Consider the following 21,483-nt stretch of genomic DNA (forward strand, 5'->3'; position numbering starts at 1 on the left):
TTTATGGAAGTATAAAAGGAGTGGCTGTAAGTTATGGATATTGAAAGAAAGGGGAAAAGTTTGTAGATATCCTTATTCTTATGTAAATACATTAAAGCCTTGGGACCAGAAGAATGGAAATTACAGAAGCACTGGCAATAATGTTTTAATCTTCCTTAGAATTAGGCATGATGCCAAAACATATAGATATACATTAATCTAGGCCTTAGGGTACATGTCACAACTTGCAGATGATATGACATTTGGAAACATTGTGAGGATAGTGTAGAACTCAAAATATGTGCTATGATTCTATGTATATATAGGATTGAGATTCAATTTAACTTCATTTTTGTTTTCTTTTACAGCTTGTAGATTTGTACTGTAGTTAGAAATAATAAAATGTTGACATTTTTCATTCCCAAAATGCTTCTGCTTATGGAAGGTGTTTAAACAATTACATTTTTTGGCAAAGAGATTTCGTTTGTTAGCTTGAAATGACAAGAGTAAAAGGTCTTCTAAATAAAATGATAACCCACATTAGAGACAAACAAGAAAATGAATAACAGATTTAAGGAAAACTGAAACAACTAATCTGAAAAACAATTCTTATCACATTGTATCAAATCATCAAGATAACAAGCAGTAATGTCAAAGTGGTTAAAGGCCTAAATGATACTCGAGTGTCAACCATGACTCAGTAGCAAGTACCCTTACCGTTGAATCAGAAGGTTACGTATGTGTTGCACTCCAGGTCATGAGCATAAAAAGGAGAGACAGGCAACACAGTGGCTCAGTGGTTAGCACTACAACCACAAAGAGCCAGGGACCTGGTTGAATTCCAGCCTTGGGCAAATGTCTGTGTGAAGTTTGCAGTCTCCGCATGTTTATGTGGGTTTCGTCCGGGTGCTCCGGTTTCTTCCCACAGTCCAAAGATGTGTAGGTTGGGTGGATTAGCTATGCTAAATTTCCCATTGTGTTCAGGGATATGCAGGCTAGGTGAATTAGCCACAGGAAATATAGTGTAGGGGGTGGGATGCTCTTCGGAGGGTCAGTGTGAACCTGATGGGCTGAATGGTCTACTTCCACACTGCAGATTCTATGAAATAAAGCTGAGGAGAAAGGCTGATTCCAGTGCAATACTGAGAGATATTGCACTATCAGATGTGCAGTCCTTCAAATAAGATGACAAAATGAGGTCCCATTTGCCCTTTCATGTGAATATAAAATATCTTTGTCGACTGGGGGAGTTATTTTTAACATCCTGACCTATACTTATCCCTCGTTCAAAATCAAAGAACAGATTATTTGATGTTTCATTGCTGTCTTGGGTGTTGCTGTGTTCAAATTGACTGCCAAATTTCTTACAATGATACTTCTTCTCCTGTGATTGTGAAAGATACATAAACATGCATGTCATCTTCTTTTCTCTTCACAATTGCAAGAGATAAGAAAAGAATTACTGATGTTTACTGACTAATAATGTTTATTTATACAAATACTACTTAAGACATTAAGCAGTTTTTGGTGCCTTAGCCATGGAGTTCTGACAAACTACGATCCAATAGAGAAAAGCCAAGCATTCCGTGACTTTGGGTCGCGCATCTCAGTGTTTTGTAGATGACACAGCATAGGTTTATGCAGCGATTTTCAAATAAATTATTGGGTACAACTATGGCATGAAGAACGACTTGGGTATACTTGAATTTGCAAACAAATATCTGTAAAGTGAGTTTGCTGAATAAACTTTAACTCAAAAATTAAGAATACAAAGAATTCTGTATATTGCAGGCAAAATAGTCAAAATAAAATTGGATTACTTTCAGTTTCACAGGCAATAACTGATCCAATTGAGGTTGTCTAACTCATGAGTAAGATAAAAATCACTGTTCAGTTCCAGTAAATAAACTTGCAGTCTTCAGTGAAAAATTGATCAAAACATTTCCCTACTTCAAATCACTTTCAACAAACAAAGTATTTCACAGGGAAATCGATCTGTACCTATAGCACGATCATGGAAATGACATGAGGAGGTGATAGCCTGATGGTATTATCAGTGGACTGTTGATCCAGAAACCCAGGTAATATCCTGGGGACAGAGATTCAAATCCTGCCATGGCAGATGGTGAAACCTGAATTCAATTAAAAATCTGGAATTAAGAGTCAAATGATGACCATGAATCCATTTTTGGGGAAACCCATCTGGTTCACTAATGTCTTTTAGGGAAGGAAATCTCATGTTCTTTTCTGTCTGGCCTATATATGACTTCAGACCCAGAGCAATGTGATTAATTCTTAACTGCCCTCTCGGATGGGCAATAAATGCTGGCCTAGCCAGTGATGCCCTCATCCCATAAATGAATTTTAAGAAAATACTCAATTACTTTTATTATTCATTCCTCTCCAAATGATCTTAGCTTTGTTAAAACTATTTCATGAAATGCTAGACAACAGTGCCCTCTACTGTACATGTAAATGACTATTTACTCAAATCTAAAAAGATAACATTCAATTACATGTTTAAACTTCTTCGTTAGTAGTAACACAGAAGCACACTTCAACAAGGAAATAGAAATTAAAATCAGAAATAATACTTCAATAACTAATAATGGACAGGTAAGCTTATCAAGAGATTATACTTTAGGTTTATAGAAATACTAAATTACTCTAGAATGTGAAATAACATTGCGCAGTGCAGTGCTGTGCTGTCCTGTCATTAAATATCACATACACGTCTGAAAGCTTGAGATTCAATTTTTGAATGTTGCACTATAATTCAAATGAACAAGAGTATCAAATGATTGCACATGCTCCTGAATGAATCTGTGATGCCTCATGACCTCTAGTGTTATTAAAATTAAAAGCGTTAGTCTAAACGGTCAGATAAGTTGACTGTACACAAGATGGTCATGATGGGTCATTTGAATACAAAAGTGTTCTACATGCAAATGATGTTAAGTCAAATCCATAACTAACTTAATAGGCTTAATCATAGAAGGCTACAGGCCAAGTGCTAGGAGATGGGATAAGACCTTGATGACTGGCATAGGCACAATGAGCCAACAGGCCTCTTTCTGTGATGTAATATTTAGTTACTTTATGACTCTATAATCATTTTGTGTCCACGTTAACCACGCAGTGACATTCAGTATATACTTATTTCTTGTTAATTTTACCAAATACTCTTTTCACACTGCTGTTGATACACCCAAAACTGTACAAGTGAAAATAGGTTTTCAGTAAACATATAATTGGCAGTTATAATTGAAGTTCTTAAAAAAAAAAGTGAATACCGGGAGGTCTGAAATTAAATCAGAAGGTGTGAGGAAGACTCATTTAGTTCTGGCAGCTTCTGTGCAAAAAGAAACAGAGTTAACATTGAGTCCAATTATTCTTTGGACACAAACAGAAATTGCTGTAAAAACTCAGCACCTCTGGCAGCATCTGCTAAGAGAAATCAAGAGTTAATGTTTCCTCAGAACCTTGGGTACCAGACCCAAAACATTAACTCTGATTTCTCTTCACAGATGCTGCCAGACCTGTTGAGCTTTTCGAGTGACTTTTATTTTGGTTTCTGATTTCCAGCATCTGCAATTGTTTAAGTTTTTATTCTTCTTTGGTAGTGAAGAGAGGTAGAACTATTATGGGCTTATGTTGCTAAGGAAGGGGGAGGGTCATGTGGAACAAAAGGGAAGGTTAGGGATAGGCTAGAGGGCTGGAGAAATCAACACTAGATAGAGTTAGCATGGAACAAAGGCAAAGCAAATGGTAATAGTGAAGAAACAAGGCATGCGTCCAAAGCAGGTGAAAGGCAGATTCATGATCTGAAGTTGTTGTTTAATCTTAGTGAATCTTAAGTTAAACTTATCGTTGGAGCCAGAAGGTTATTACATGTCTAATTTAAGATTAGGTGCTGTTCACCACCTTGTGTTGAGCTTCGCTGAAATATTGCAGCAAGCTGAAGATGGAAATGGACACTGGTCACTGGTGAGGAGGGTGAATTGCCACTAACAATTCTCATTAATAGCTATTCATTATCCACTCCTTTGTCTGTTCAACTATTCTTCTCTGTTTGGGTTCTATCCCCATCTACCATTTACTCCTTACCTCCTCCCTCCCACGCTATCTACTTTATTCTAGTGACCATCAGTTCTGAGGAAGGGTTACTGGAACCAAAACCTTAACTCTGATTTCTCTCCTTAGATGCTGCCAGACCTCTTGAGCTTTTGCAGCACACTCTGCTTTTGATACTGCTCTTCTTGTTTGAATTTGATCAGGTTTCATCCTCCTCAGAAACAAACTCAGTAATCCTGGTACTAAAGCTCTCTTTCCTGTTCCACATTATCAGCCATGCATTCATCTGTTCTATCTGCCTATTAGCACGTCACACAGGGAGTAATTTGGAGATTATGACCTTTGACATTGCTTTTTTTTAAAATCTGGGCCCTAAATTCTTGTTGCAGGATCTCGTTCCTGTAATACCTACACTGTTGATCCCAATGTGAACCAGAATCTCTGACAGTTTGCCCATTCCCTACAGAAATTCCCTGCAGTCGTTTTGTGTAATCCATGACCCTGGCCCCAGAGAGAGAGAAAAAAATGAGGGAATATACAGAGAGATAGACCACCAGTTGCTATTGTTTACCACATAGAATGCAGCCAGGACAAAATTTATGAGGGTTTAAAATGAGACTACTAGATTTGTCAAAATTTGATTAGAAAAAGGAATCCACAGGTTAACCCTCACTAGTAGGCCAGTCTGGGGATTAGAAATTATCTGGCTGGAAAAGGAAAATGGAAACAAGCCTTCAGGAGATATGAATGGAAAAAAGAGTTGCATGAGGGATGTTCACAGAATCATAGAATCTCTACAGTGTGGAAGCTGGCCATTCAGCTCATTGAGTCCACACTGACCCTCTGAAGAGTGTCCCACCCAGACCAATCCCCCACCCTATCCCTGTAACCTTGCATTTCCAATGCTTAATCCACCCAGCCTGCACATGCCTGGACACAATGGGCAATTTAGCATGGCCGATCCCCTAAATTGCACATTCCTCCTGTTGGAGGAAACTAGAGAACCCGGAGGAGACCCATGCAAACACGGAGAATGTGCAAACTCCACACAGTCACCCAAGGATGAAATCAAACCTGAGTCGGTGATGCTGTGAGGCAGCAGTGCTAACCACTGAGCCACCAAACTGTACAAGTTGCCACTGTAACAGCATTTAAGCAATCTTACTTTTAGTTTGTTTTGACAGTAAAAGTCTTAAAACTTATAACATGTAATTCTAAGTTACATTTCTCTTCAGTGATCATAACAATAAAAGTGTGAACTGAGACAGTTTGAGAAGTTCAAGAAATTCCAGTCAGACGAATGCAATTTAAAATTATATTTCAAGTTCACTATGCTAGAACTGCAAATCATATGGTTGGCCTTTAAAGGTATAAATGATGCTGGCATTATTAGAATAAATGGCAACCTAGTGAGCATACCAGCACATCAATTATGCTACTAATTTTGGAAATACAATGTCAAATTCTGCCTGAAAAATAAAATGTATACTTAATAGCAATTCTTTCCTTGGTCAAATCTATGTCTTCTGAAAATGTCACGGAGAATTGACAGGAGACTTGTGCAGAAGCAACATTTTTAATATATTATAAATGGATGATCTATGGCTAACAATAGTTTTACAATCAGCTTTCACATTTCAATCCACATTCAGTTCCACTTAACATGACTGAGTTTATTTAAATCATAGTTAAAATGCAAGCATAATCAAAGCTTCCTATTTGTAAAACAAAATGACCAGTTTTTGTCAGGTCACATGGCAGCTGAAAAAGTGTTAGATCAATCATGCTGAATATTATTTAACTAATATTCTACTCTTAACTCAATGTTACTTAATTAAAATTATCAAATAGTTTAATTTTCTAAATACTAAATTTGCATATTGTTATTATTTACATTGCTTAATTCAAGCATTTGGATAGTTTGCAGATGACACCAAAATTGGAGGTGTTGTGGACAGCGAAGAGGGTTACCTCAGATTACAACAGAGTCTGGACCAGATGGGCCAATGGGCTGAGGAGTGGCAGATGGAGTTTAATTCAGATAAATGCAAGGTGCTGCATTTTGGGAAAGCAAACCTTAGTAGGACTTATACACTTAATGGTAAGGTCCTCGGGAGTGTTACTGAACAACGAGACCTTGGGAGTGCAGGTTCATAGCTCCTTGAATATTGTGTGCAATTCTGGTCTCCTTCCTATCGGAAAGATGTTGTGAAACTTGAAAGGGTTCAGAAAAGATCTACAAGGATATTGCCAGGGTTTGAGGATCTGAGCTACAGGGAGAGTCTGGACAGGCTAGGGCTGTTTTCCCTACAGCGTCGGAGGCAGAGGGGTGACCTTATGGAGTTTACAAAATTATGAGGGGCATGGATAGGATAAATAGACAAAGTCCCTTCCCTGGGGTTGGGGTGTCCAGAACCAGAAGGCATAGGTTTAGGGTGAGAGGGGAAAGATATAAAAGAGACCTTAGGGGCAACCTTTTCAAACAGAGGGTGGTACGTGTATGGAATGAGCTGCCAGAGGATGTGGTGGAGGCTGGTACAATTGCAACATTTAAGAGGCATTTAGATGGGTATATGAACAGGAAGGGTTTGGAGGGATATGGGCCGGGCGCTGGCTGGTGGGACTAGATTGGGTTGGGATATCTGGTCGGCATGGACTGAAGGGTCTGTTTCCGTGTTGTACATCTCTATGACTCTAATTCAAATATATGCAATGCAGGATTATTATGACCTCGGAGTAGTCTAAAACATAACTAGGGCTGCTTAAATGAGTCTTATTTCATTTTGATTCAAACAAGGATATATGAGTCACATAAATACTTTATGCATGATTATAACGTATTACCAGAGTTTCAGCTTTGCTGCAGAAACAGTGGTTTACAAGACTCATTATCAATGTGGGAATGTGCAAACTACTTCAGATTGAAAAATTTCGTTATTTTAATATATGGTATCAACAAGACAATAAGAAACAAACAGGGAGTGGGGAAACTAGAATTTACATAGCAAATACCACTTCTACCAGTGTCTGACTGTAACAACAATTGTCTTTTTGCTTAGAGACTGGAGATTGCGACACTGTGACGTCAACCTTCACTAGATAATCAATGGAAGTCTTTCTTATGCTGTTAACTGAGCCAAACTCTTACCATGGCTACTATTAGAAGTCAAATCAGTCTCTTTCCTTCATTTATAATTAGCAGCTTTCAAAGACTATGGAAAGAAATTCCTGGATTAGCCTTAGGTGCTTTCATTTTGCCTTGAAAAGTTCAACATCATTATGCCAGCATGTCTGAAAAGAGAAACCACTGATGAATGAGATTCGTGCTCATTGCATTTAATCCTAACTATTTAGCATTTCAACAAAAAGGCAAAGAAACAACTGTTGAGTGGTGGAATAAACTAAGTCCAAGCTTCTGAAATAACTGTTTTTACTCACCCATCTGACCACACTCTAAAACCCTTGCTGTTGATTCTATCCTCCTCCTCATCTAGTGTCTTAGATTGTTTGCAAGCTTGGTATCCGTATGATTTTATATCCTATTAAGATGACCACCACTTCTATCTGTGATAGTGCCTGCCTCTGGTTCATCTTGCCTTGAGCACAGTGGCTAGTCTAATAAGCCTTCAATTCTCTTGTCTCTAGCTCTTCAAAAACCCAATGTCGAACCAACCCATTCATCATCCATTTTTTTTCTGCTCTGGATCTCTTATTAATTTTATATCTGGTCCTTCATTCTTAACCTCCCAACAATTAGAATGAGTTTGCAACTATTTGTTCTGTCTTAAACTTTATAATATTCAACAGGTCATATTGCCCATAATCTGCATTGTTTTAACAAATTAGCTCTGTTTTCTCAACCTGAAAAAAGCTAACACAATGATAGTTTAATTTAAAAAAAAATCTTTTTCTGTGTTTTGCCCTACTTTCCCAAAGTCATTTCATCATTGGTCCACAGTTGTGTCAACAAATTTCTTCTTCAGCTTTGCCTCAATGAGTTAATTCCTCATCCTTCTAAACTACTACTTAATCAAACTTTATTTTTTTGTGCTGACCTAGTCTCTTTCCAATTGGTTCATAAACCATATTATGTCGTCACTTCTACTCCCAACATGCTCATCCAAGTTTAACTCAACCACTTGACTTTACAAATCTGCGAAGGCTTGGTTGGTTAACATAGTTATCTCTAAAACAGTAGCTTATGGGTTGTACAACTGGCTTACATTTGAGCACAAATGTCTAGTAGACAGTCCAGTGTAATGATGGAGGAGTTCTGCACATGTCACAGGTATCATTTTCGGGATGGGGATATTAAATAGAAAAGCAGGACAATAATCCACAGTAAGCAAAACAAAGTGCTGAGAAACAGCAATTTGACTCATTTGTGAGGAAATTGGTTGCCACATTTGTAGACAGTGACTGTACTGCAAATTGCTTGATTGACTAGAATGCCTTTCACTCTGAAATGTTATGAAGAGCACTGTATGAATGCATTTTTTTATATTTCAAACTTCATTTGTGGCAACCACAGTCAGCAGCATCTTCACACTGTAATCTACAGCTGGAAGATGGAAACAATTCGATAAACTCCTTTCTGCATTTATTGTCCAACTGCCCTGATAGCATTCAGCACCACCCTCTTGACATGTCCTACCTGTCCATCTTCCTTCTCATCCATCCATCCATTCCACTCTCCCCATGACCTATCACAATTACCCCCCACTTGCATTCCACTTATCACCTTCCCACATTTCCATTTACCTCTTATCTCCCTTCCCCCTCCGTATTCCTGTTGAAGGGTTTATGCCTGAAACATCGACTCTCCTGCTCCTTGGATGCTGTCTGACCAGCTGGGCTTTTCCAACGCCATCCTTTTCGACTGTGCCCTGATAGCAGCATATATACATTCACAATAGTTAAATCTCTTACCAGACTGCGCACAAGAAATGGAACAAAAGTTTGGTTGGGTTGGCGTGAATGAAGGAAAGCTTCACAGTTTTTAATTTCTGAAAATGCTTCAATAATCCAAGACGGAGGATGGGAAAAGTTTGTGGCTGTAACAACTGATCCTTTTTTGAGATATTTTAGGGTTGGAGTTGTTTTCCTCAAACTCCAGGAGCAGCAATTACAGTTTTATAAGCTGTTGCATTCATTTGGAACTTTGGAGAAAGAAAAATCAAAATAACAGCACTTTTAAAAGGGAGAAGGACAGACGGTAAGCAGCACATGGTCAGCAAAGGAGAGACAGAGAGAAAGAAACCCACACTGCTAACTGAATCTGCGCAGTTTCTGCCTTTGCTGTTTGAGTTCATGTGTCGCTGGACATCGGAGTGCATCTAGGAAAATTTAACAAACAGAAAAATCACAACTGATCTAGGAGGAAGCTGTTTGGGAGAGGTCACAGCATAGAAACAGATAAGTGTATAATTTTAAGTGCAGGCTTGCTGTAAATCTACAATAGGGAGTAATGTGGGTTCTTTCTTGATTGTATGTTTTATTGAGATCTGTCTCTTGATTAAATTTTAAAAATATAAGCCGTAAGTATTGTTAGCCTGAAGTGGTGTTTTGTAGAGCAATAAGACGGCGCTATTTTCTGGGTCTGCAGATTGCCAGGATCAAAAATGGCCTCTGGTAAAGTGATATGCTCTTCTTTTCGAATGTGGGAGTTTCGAGAGAGTTTGTGTGTTACTGAGGATTATATCTACAATAAGTGTCGTCGGTTGCGAATCCTATCAGATCGAATGGATTGGTTGGAGCGACAGTTAGAAGCAATGAGGAATTTACCAGAGCAATGGGGTGTAGTGGATGGCAGTTATAGGGAGGGAGAAAAGCCACAGGTACAGTCACATAGATGGGTTAACTCCAGGAAGGGTAGAAGAGGTAGACAGGTATTGTCGGAGTCTTCTGTGGCTGTCCCCATTTCAAACAAGAATGCTGTTTTGGAAAATGTAGGGGGTGATGGATTCTCAGGGGAATGTATCACAAACAGCCAAGTTTCTGGTATCAAGGCAGACTTGAATGTAATGAGGGGTACGTCAGGTTTCAAGCGCACGACTGAGTTAAGGGACTCTCTAGTCAGAGGCACAGGCAGACATTTCTGCGGCTGGCAGCAAAAATGTCAGAATGGTATGTTGCATCCTGGTGCCAGCATCAAAGATGTTTCAGAGGGGGTGCAGAATGTTCTCAAAGGGGAGAGGGACTAGCAGGAGGTCATTGTACACATTGGAAGGGGAAAGGATGAGATTCTGAAGGGAGAATACAGAAAGATAGGCTGGAATTAAAAAGGTGGTCCTTGAGGGTAGTAATATCTGAATTACGCCCGATGCTATGAGCTAGTGAGGGTAGGAATAGAAGGACAGAGCAGATGAAAGTGTGGCTGAGGCGCTGGTGTATGGGAGAAGGATTCACATTTTTGGATCGTTGGAATCTCTTCTGGGATAGAAGTGACCTGTACAAGAAGGATGGATTGCACCTAAATTTGAAGGGAACTAATATACTGGCAAGGAGATTTGCTAGATCTGCTTGGGAGGATTTTAAGGTGGTGGTGGGACCCAGGGAGATACTGAGGAAAGAGATCAATCTGAGACTGGTATATTGAGAAGTGAGTCAAATAGTCAGGGCAGGCATGGACAAAGCAGAGAACAAGGTAGGACTGATAAATTAAATTGCATTTATTTCAATGCAAGAGGTCTAACAGAGAAGGCAGATGGACTCAGGGCACGGTTAGGAACATGGGACTGGAATATCATAGCAATTACACACATGTGGCTCAGCGGTGGACAGGACTGGCAGCTTAATGCTCCAGGATACAAATGCTACAGGAAGGCTGGAAAGGGAGGCAAGAAAGGAGGGGGAGTGGCAACTTTGATAAGGGGTAGCATTACAGCTGTACTTAGGGAGGATATTCCTGGAAATACATCCAAGGAAGCTATTTGTGGAACTGAGAAATAAGAAAGGGTGATCACCTTATTGGGATTGTATTAGAGACCCCCTCATAGTCAGTGGGAAATTGAAATCTGCTTACAAATTTATTTCTCAGTTATCTGTAAGCATAATAGGGTGGTTATGTAGGGGCTTTTAACTTTCCAAACGTAGACTGGCACTGTCATAGTGTTAAGGGTTAGGAATTTATTAAGTGTGTGCAAGAACCTACTAGAGAAGGTGTAAAACCTGACCTAATCTGGGGAAATAAGGCAAAGCAGGTGACTGAAGTATCAGTGGGTGAGCACTTTGGGGCCAATGACCATAATTTTATTAGTTTTAAATTGTGATGGACAAGGATAGACCAGATCTAAAAGTTGAAGTTCTGAATTGGGGAAGGCTAATTTTTATGGTATTAGGCAAGAACTTTCAAAAGCTGATTGGGGCAGATATTCCAGGTAAATGGACGGCTGGAAAAAGGGAACAAAATGAGATAACGTAAGTCCAGAAACAGTATATTCCTGTTAGGGTGAAAGGAAAGGCTGATAGGGATAGGGAATGCTGGATAACTAGAGAAATTGAGGGTTTGGTTAAGAAAAAGAAGGAAGCTTATGCCAGGTATAGACAGGATAGATTGAGTGAATCCTTAAAAGAGTATAACGGCAGTAGGAGTATACTTAAGATGGAAACCAGGAGGGCAAAAAAGGGAAATGACATAGCTTTGGCAAATAGGGTTAAGGAGAATCCAAAGGGTTTTTACAAATACATTAAGGACAAAAGGATAACTAGAGAGAGAATAGTGCCCCTCAAAGATCAGCAAGGCAGCCTTTGTGTGGAGCCGCAGGTGATGGGGGAGATACTAAATGAGTATTTTGCATCAGTGTTTACTGTGGAGAAGGACATGGAAGATATAGATGAGAGGGAAATAGGTGGTGACAGCTTGAAAAATGTTCATATTGCAGAGAAGGAAGTGCTGGTTGTCTTAAAACACATAGAAGTGGATAAATCCCCAGGACCTGATCAGGTGTACCTTAGAACTCTGTGAGAAGCTAGGGAAGTGATTGCTCAACCCCTTGCTGAGATATTTGTATCATCGATAGTCACAGGTGAGGTGCTGGAAGACTGGAGGTTGGCTAACGTGGTGCCACTATTTAAGAAAGGTGGTAAGGATAAGCCAGGGAACTACAGACCAGTGAGCCTAACGTCAGTGGTGGGCAAGCTGTTGGAGAGAATCCTGAGGAACAGGATTTTCATGTATTTGGAAAGGCAAGGACTGATTAGGGATAGTCAACATAGCTTTGTGCGTGGGAAATCATGTCTCATGAACTTGACTGAGGTTTCTGAAGAAATAATGAAGAGGATTGATGAGGGCAGAGCAGTGGACATGGTCTACATGGACTTCGGTAAGGTGTTCGATAAGGTTCCCCATGGGAGACTGATAAGCAAGGTTAGATCTCATGCAATACAGGGAGAACTAGCCATTTGGATACAGAAGTGACTCAAAGGTAGAAGACAGAGGGTGGTGGTGGAGAGTTGTTTTTCCAGACTGGAGGCCTGTGACCAGTGGAGTGCCACAAGAATCAGTGCTGGGTCCACTATTTTTCATCATTTATATAAAAGATTTGGATGTGAGCATGAGCTATAGTTAGTAAGTTTGTAGATGACACCAAAATTGGAGGTGCAGTAGACAGCGAGGAAGGTTACTTCAGATTACAACAGAATCTTGATCAGATGGGCCAATGGGTTGAGATGTGGCAGATGGAGTTTAATTCAGGTAAATGCGAGGTAGTGCATTTTGGGAAAGCAAATCAGAGCCGGACTTAGACACTTTATGGTATGGTCCTATGGAGTGTTGCTGAACAGAGAGAGCTTGGAATGCAGAGGAAGTGGCAGAGGCTGGTAAAATTACAACATTTAAAAGGCATCTGGATGGGTATATGAATTGGAAGGGTTTAAGAGGGATATGGGCCATGTGCTAGCAAATGGGACTAGATTAGGTCGGGATATTTGGTAAGCATGGATGAGTTGGACCGTGCTATACATCTCTATGACTCTATAATAAGATTTCCCATGCACTCCACATTCCCAAAGTCAAATATATCCCACCCTGCAGATCAGGATGGTCTGCCTGTGTGCACCATGTTCTGTCAGTTGTAATAAAGCAACAGAACTGTGGAGGCTGGAAATCTGAAGCAAAAACATAAATTGCTGGAAAAGCTCAGCTGTGGAGAGAAAGCTGAGTTTAAATGCTTCAGGTCCAGTGATTGCAATTCTGTTTCCCTCTCCACAGATTTTGTCAGACTTGCTGAGCTTCTCCAGTGATTTCTGTGTTGCTTTTGCAAGTTGTTGTTCAGTGAAAACAAAAGATTTGCTGGAGATCACAGCAAGTCAGGTAGCATCCATGTTGAAAGAGAGCACACTACTGTGGGATATAGGTAAAGGAGTGTTACTTCTGCAACCATATTTACTTATGCAAGGTAAATGAACTCGCACCAGTGTATAATTGTTTCAGCCAAGAGCTGAGTCAACAAGAATGGAAACTATGTGAAGGAAATACATAATTGTTTTTGTATTAGCTGAAATGTGCCTGCAAAGAATGATAGATGTTACAGACAAATAGATAAGGTACTGAGAGGGGAGGGGGTTAAGCTAGATACGCCTGTACCAACAGTAGTTATAAGCATCTGTTTCCCGCTTCTGCAAAAACAAGAACAAACCACAATCAAGAAATCATGAGGTGATAAGGTCATAACAAGTAAGGGAGGATATACCGAACAATGGCCCACAGCAGGATGTGGTCAAACGGCCTTGTGAGGCCAGAAATAAGCATTTTGTCACAGACAAGGCCGGATAAGGCAAGAGATGAACAAGAGTAATGGGCGCCCGTCTTACAGAGGTGGGAGATGTAAACAGAGGAGGAGCAATGGGAGGAGAGAATAAGAACCAAATTACATAAATGTTGTGTACTAGTTAAATTCAGTGTGTCTGTCTCCCTGCCTTGTGGACTGTGGACACTACACCCTCTTGCAAGAGTAAAATAAATGACACTACTGATTCAGATCTTGTCTCGGACTTAAATTATTGAAGTGAGTGAGCGTTGTTTCTCACAATTGGGGGCCGTCCGGGATGTTCTTCTATCGCCTGGGGGAGTGGCTGGCCCTGGACACTGGGAAGACGCATCCCGTTCCCGATTGAGGAGCGGTCTCGTGTCCCGGTTTGGTCCGCTCCCTTGGGCGACTGGTACGAATCCCACAAGAGAGACATCTGAATCAGACAGTGAAAGGAGGTTGATAGGAAATACGGCAAAAAGGGGCCAGGCAACTCTGTGCACAGACCAGGGTAAGAAAATTGGCTTTTAAGTACTGCCTTGGTGGCTGGGATTGAGTTTTAGTAGTTAATAAGGGACTAACGAAGGAACTAAATATGGGCTGTGCCGTGTGTAAGGAAAAAGCCTCTGGGAGAACAAAAGAAGAAAAAGGCAATGGAAATGGAGACGGGGTCCTTTACAACATACCTCCAGAAAGTCCGTTGAACAGGATGTGTAGAATTGGAAAAATAATACTTGTACAAGGGAAAAAGATGATTAAATATTGTTGCTTTGTATGGACTAAGGAATTGATTCTTCGTCCCGCCGTCTTCTGGCCAAAGTACGGGTCGGACAAAGATTGGGTTTGTAAATATTTGAATTTATATATCAATGAAACACAGCCTTATAGTCAGGAAGAATCAGATTATGCTTCAAGTCGGAAGGGCTAGTGGCTGAAGGGCTACTGAGGGTACACTTTGTAACTAAATCATGGCCAGACATCCAGAAAAATATTCAAAAGATAGAGGGCTGAAGCAAGGAGCACCCAGAGGTGTTGTTGCGGGAAGCTCAGGAAGTATCTGTGAGATATGGTGTGAGAGAGAGAGAGAGGGAACGAAAATAGCTGTACAGCTGGTAGAACATTTAACCCTTTGTGATTTGGTTTGAATGCACATTTGTTTGTTGGTGATTGAATGTTTGCGCTTTATTCCCTGGAGCTTGAGTTCCAGGACTGTTTTGAATCTGATTTTTATTATGGAAACATAACATGATTTCTTTTAAGGTTAAGGATTCTATAGTGATTATGAAAATAAAATGTTAACTCCTGTTCTTTTTACAGGTCATGACTGCCTTACTGTCAGTTTCTAATTAATCTCTTTTATCCTTTCATAAAAGCGATTTATGGAGGACAGTTGAAGTTTCAGTTCAACATTAGATTGTAGTAAAAACAAAATCCTATGGTTAATATCTGTGACATTGGATTCGGCCATTGTTCATGCATTAGAAGTTTTTTTTTAAACTTGAATAGACAAATCCTTTTAAGGCAGCTCTGATTATTTCACGACCTATAGCATTGTAATTGAGCAATGATTGGTCAGGACTACTTAAGAAAACTAATTTTAAATTTAAATTAAGGGACTAAAACTGGGTAATTATAGTGGATTTCAAAGTTGGGAACTGTATGCATTTTACATTTTAAATATTGAATACTGAATAAATGAATGTATAATATATAAATATATTTACAAGTTAGGAGCAGGCTTTAAAGTTAGTCAAGCTTAAATTGATGAATTAGTACTTGAAGTTATGGGGAGCAAAGAATATTGCAATATTTCTTTAAAAAAATTCTCAAGGTCTAAATAAAACATTGGGTGATGAAGAACGGCCATTAGGTGGCCCTAAGGCTGTTCAGTTGGTTAAATAGGGTCAGCAATTGATCTGGCAACGTAACATGAGAAGTAGAAACAAAAGGCAAAAATAATGATAGCCATGATTGATGAGATAATAAAGAAAAGGACAAAATTAAAAGGAGAAAGAAACCGGAATGGTCGGGGAGGAGATGGTAAGGGGTCTGGTGGACAGGAACAAGGATCGAAGTGGAAATCCCCACAGGCGGGATGTTATTACTGTGAAAGGACGGGTCACTTTAAGAGAGAGTGTCCAGATTTGAAAAAGGAAGTAAAGACAGTACAGTTTATGAACCTTGATGAAAAATAGAGGTGTCAGGAGTTCCTGCCCTTGGGGACCCACCAGGAACCCTTGATAAATTTAAAGGTGGGACTTTATAAAGAGGACGTAGTTTTCCTAGTCGATACAGGAGCAGCAAGGTCATCCTTAAAATTTAAGCCCAAGGCAGAGGGAACGAAAGAGTTAATTGGATTATGGTGACAGTTTTGTGATGAGAGGCACGAAGAATCAGTTTTGCGCACATGACAAAATACTGCCACCAAATTGGGACTGAATTAACTGCAAATGGTGCTATGAAATCTGTTGAGGTTCTTAAAAATGAATGTGCTCCAGCAAAACAATTACAGAAACAAAATGAGAAAGCACAAGTGACTGGTAAACCAACAGAACTGCGCAATTACAGTTTTAAAAATGTTTTGGTCATTTGTTGCATTTCCACCCTGAAATACAGATAATGATCTTTATATAATATATAATTAATATTTATAATTAATCGATTGTGCTAGCCTGAATCAATATTAATTGGCAGGATCCCTTCACGCAGTCTCAGTGACCTGTCATATTGATTCATGGTTAATTTAAAACATGACTGCATTAATTCATTGTTAATTAAAGAATGAAAAGCTACATTACTGGCTGATGTGGTAACGAAAGCAGCAGCTGAATCCACAGGAAGCGGTGGTTTATTTCCTAATACCTACTGTCCCAGGTCCTCAGGAAGTTCCTATCTCTGGCCACTGCCAATCCCAGAAACTAAAGATTTGTTCTTAAAGAAGTATATTCTGGGCTTGTCCTCCTCTTTGTCTTTCCTCAGGAAACAGGGTTTATAGGCACATACTCTGCCCCGCTGTTCATCCGATTCGACCGGGAGATTGAGTCTTAGTAAAACCATGGACAGAGACTAAATTGCAGCCGGACTGGGAAGGGCTGTACCAGGCTCTTTTGACTACCGGAACGGCAATAAGGACGGCGGAGAAAGGCTGGACTCACTGCACTCGGATCAAAGGGCCAGTGGAATCTCCAGTTGAGGAAGAAGTCTGGACAGCCGAATCAATGCAAGAGCCGCTGAAACTCAGGCTAAAGAGACTTTGAGTAACTGATTATACAGTGGCGACGTGAGCATGGGATTATTTCTGTAGGATTGTATATTAAGTCTTTTTGTGCTTCAGCATGTTTTTTTAGAATGCTGGGGATGTTTAGAGTTATGATGCTAGCCCTCTTAGTATCGGGATTTTGTCAAATATCATTTTCGTACGTGTTATTAACGGTTCCTGAGTCTGATAATCCACAAGTAATAGACGCTGATGCATGCTGCTTAGTAAATTGTGGGGATGTAGACAATCAGAGACAGTACCGCAGCTCAGAGATACATCTTAAGTCCTATGGAGATTGCATTTGGTATAATGGTCTCGTCACAGTACACCACGCCCTCTTCCGACCAGCTCTCGATTGTCCTGATAAAAAGTGTAACCCAATATACTTAACGATAAAGAAAATCACATGGTACGAAGCAATTCTGGAGGGGGGTACCTATGAGATACAATTAAATGAAACATTTGGGATAGAAACGAAAGCAAACGGGAATGATTTCTCAGGCTGTTGTTTCTGAATTAGTGTAGGACGGGGAAAACGGGTAGAACTACTGGATAATAATGTACAACCTTTCACCCCTTAAAGTAGTAAAAATTATAGAGGTAAAGGACTTAAAACAGACCATTGAAATAGAAACTGGATATGGGGATGCAAATACCTGGGTTGAATGGGTAAAGTATACTGTAAAAAGTCTGAATAAGAGCAATTGCTATGCATGTGCCTCAGGTAGGCCAATGGCCCAGGTGGTTCCCTTTCCGCGCGAGACAGCAAGGGCATGAAATGTATGATAGTCCTGTACCAGGATGAGGCTGCATGGAATGATAGGAACTGTGCCTCCCTATCTCTGATGTTCCCTCCCTTGGAGAAGAAAGACTTAAAAGCCCCCCCCCCACGTTTTCAGCCGCAGTTGGAAATCACACGTCGTGTGTGCATAGACGAGGTACAAATCGGTCTAGAGATTTGGGGGAGCTGAAATTGTGTACAGAGATTGAGAATGTCACCGAAACGGACAAGAGAGGGAACTACTCAGCACTAAAGGTTCCCCGAGCGGATCTGTGGTGGTAGTGTGGAGGCAAAATATTGAGACCCACCCTATCTCTAGATTGGATAGGGATATGTGCAATTGTACAATTGGCAATTCCAGTTACCCTGGCATTTGAGACGGAAAAGATAGTAGAGAAAAATGGAAGGAGTAAGAGATCACTGTTAGACACCTCTTTCGATAGCAGGATTTATCTAGACTCTATACGAGTCCCTAGGAGGGGTACCTGATGAGTTCAAGGTTCGCAACCAGATTGCAGCAGGTTTTGAGTCAGTTCTCTTCTGGTGGGTAACAATTAATAAAAATGTAGATTGGATAAATTCCATTTTCTATAATCAACAGTGATTTATAAATTATACAAGAGATGTGTGGTTAAAGAAATATCAGAACAACTTGCTGCGACAAGTAGGAGGGCATGGGAAAACAATGGCCCTTGATATAATTCTAGCGGAAAAAGGGTGTGTGTGTGTGCGCGCGTGCGTGATGTTAGGAAGAAGCTGTTGTACCTTTATTCCTAATAGCACTGTGCCTGATGGTTCAATTACTTGGGCCTTAAGAGGATTGACTACCTTAGCAGAGGAACTGGCTGAGAAGTCAGGAGTAGACACATCTCTCACAGGATGGCTTGAATCATAGAACATTGAAAAATACAGCGCAGTACAGGCCCTTTGGCCCTCAATGTTGCGCCGATCCAAGCCCACCTAACCTACACTAGCCCACTATCCTCCATATGCCTATCCAATGCCTGTTGAAATGCCCATAAAGAGGGAAAGTCCACCACTGCTACTGGCAGGGCATTCCATGAACTCACGACTCGCTGAGTAAAGAATCTACCCCTAACATCTGTCCTATACCTACCACCCCTTAATTTAAAGCTATGCCCCCTCGTAATGCTTTGGAAAATTGAAGTGGGTGGTGGTTTCCATCCTTACTTCCGAGAGTAGTAGCAGGGGTATTGGTAGCCATTGGCTGTTGTATCATATCCTGTATACAAGGGCTAACCCAGAGACTGATTGTGACGACCTTAAATGAAACAAATGCCCCTAAAGAGCATTCGAAGAGAAGGGCTCGACCTGTTAAACAATGAAGGAATAAGTGACCTCAGGGAGATTTCCAAAATAAATGAAATTTTGGGTAAGATGCTTGTCAATTTGGAAGTGACATCAGAAAAATGCAGAAGGTAACAAATGATAATTAAAGAAAAAAGGGGAAATTGTGGGATATAGGTAAAGTAGCTTTACTTCTGCAATCATATTTACTTATGCAAGGTAAATGAACTCACACCAGTGTATAATTGTTTCAGCCAAGAGCTGAGTCAACAAGAATGGAAACTATGTGAAGGAAATACAGTTTTTTTTGTATTAGCTGAAATGTGCCTGCAAAGAATGATAGATGTTACAGACAAATAGATAAGGTACTGAGAGGGGAGGGGGTTAAGCTAGATACGCCTGTACCAACAGTAGTTATAAGCATCTGCTTCCCGCTTCTGCAAAAACAAGAACAAACCACAATCAAGAAATCATGAGGTCATAAGGTCATAACAAGTAAGGGAGGATATACCTAATGGCCCACAGCTGGATGTGGTCAAACGGCCTTGTGAGGCCAGAAATAAGCATTTTGTCACAGACAAGGCCGGATAAGGCAAAAGATGAACAAGAGTAATGGGTGCCGTCTTAGAGAGGTGGGAGATGTAAACAGAGGAAGGACAATGGGAGGAGAGAATAAGAACCAAATTATATAAATGTTGTGTACTAGTTGAATTCAGTGCGTGTGTCCCTGCCTTGTGGACAGTGGACACCACACCCTCGTGCAAGAGTAAAATAAATGACACGACTGATTCAGATCTTGTCTCGGACTGAAATTATTGAAGTGAGTGAGCTTTGTTTCTCACATTACTGTTTTGAGTCATGATGACAGAGTTACCTAGACTCAAAATGTTAGCTTTCTGTCTCTCCATGGATGCTACCTGACCCACTGTGATCTCCAGCATTTGGTTGTTTTCAATGGCAGAACAGTCCATATGTGGAACAAACACGTCAGAGGAAGTGGCAGATGCAGGTACAGTCACAACTTTTAAAAGATATTGGACAGGTACACAAACAGAAAACATTTTGAGGGACGTGGGCCAAATGAAGGCAAGTGGAACAGTTTATTTTGGGGAGCCTGGTTGGCATGCACAGGTTGGACCGAGGGGTCTGATTAGAATAGATTAGAATCCCTACAGTGCGGAAACAGGCCCTTTGGCCCAACAAGTCCACACCGACCCTCTGAAGTAAGAGTAACCCACACAGACCCACTCACCTACTCCTTACTAACGCATCTAACACTATGGGCAATTTAGCACAGTCAATTCACCTGACCCACACATCTTTGGCCTGAGGGAGGAAACCGGAGCACCTGGAGGAAACCCACGCAGACACTGGGAGAATGTCTGTGAGGAGTTTGCAGTCGCCCGAGGCTGGGATTGAGCCTGGGTCCCTGGTGCTGCAAGGCAGCAGTGCTAACCAATGAGCTGCCTCAGTAGTGAATCCAGCCACTGCTATTGTTCTGTATGTTAGATTAGATTAGATTAGATTAGATTCCCTACAGTGTAGGGACAAGCCCATACCTACCCTCCAAAGAGGGTAACCCACCCAGTCCCATTTCCCTCTGAATAACACACCTAAAACTTTGCATGGCCAATTCACCTGACATCCACAAAGACAGCCACCCATGGCTGGAATCAAACATGGCATCCTGATGTTGTGAGGCAGCAGTGCTGACCACTGTGCCACCATGCTGCCCCCCCCCCCCCTTTTATTTTGTTGAAAACTAATGGTCTGTTTCCCTGCTGTGTGATTCTATGAAATGGTGTGTCTAACTACCATCCTGGGAAGAAGAGACAGTCCAACTGGGGGTGGGGGGAAAAGAGGGAGAGGGTGACAGAGAACGTGACAAGCTAAAAGTCAGGGGTGGAATAGGATCACAATTTGAAGGCATTAAACTCAGTACTGAGCCCAGAAGGTTTTAAAGTGCCTGGTTTGAAGACGAGGCGGCGCTCCTCCAGTTTTACAGCATCTGCAGTAATTTGTTCCCACAGTATCATACAGCGGCCTGCACTAAGGAGTCAGCCGACTGCAAATCCCGGGAAACGGGCCTCAAAAGATTGTTATCCTCAAAACACATAGATATAAAGTCACTATTACCTGTCTATATTTCTAAGTCTGAAAGGAAAGCAAATGATACTACCGCTTATCTCTCTTTTAACTGCCGTACCGAGAAGCAGGTTGATGCACGCGCACCGACACAGCTTCAGTTTAAATGCAGCCGGGGACTAACGGCCGTGCGAGGGCCCCCCAGCAAGGAGCCAGGCTGTCCAGGATACTGCCTGTCAGACCGGGAC

At 40.9% G+C, this 21,483-nt stretch overlaps 1 long non-coding RNA gene across 1 annotated transcript; it reads right to left on the reverse strand.

Annotated features, from left to right (window-relative positions):
- Positions 1-5,610: 5,610 nt before the first annotated feature.
- Positions 5,611-21,412, reverse strand: LOC148148550 (uncharacterized). Its single transcript, XR_015758759.1, has 3 exons — positions 21,330-21,412; positions 8,815-8,939; positions 5,611-7,344 (listed from the first exon to the last, which is right to left on the reverse strand). It is a non-coding gene; the product is annotated as an uncharacterized LOC148148550 (long non-coding RNA).
- Positions 21,413-21,483: the final 71 nt, after the last annotated feature.

The sequence above is a fragment of the Chiloscyllium plagiosum genome, unplaced genomic scaffold, assembly GCF_037043375.1.
Source record: "Chiloscyllium plagiosum isolate Xiang-an unplaced genomic scaffold, Cpla_swu_hap1 HiC_scaffold_12, whole genome shotgun sequence".
Classification (NCBI taxonomy): Eukaryota; Metazoa; Chordata; class Chondrichthyes; order Orectolobiformes; family Hemiscylliidae; genus Chiloscyllium; species Chiloscyllium plagiosum.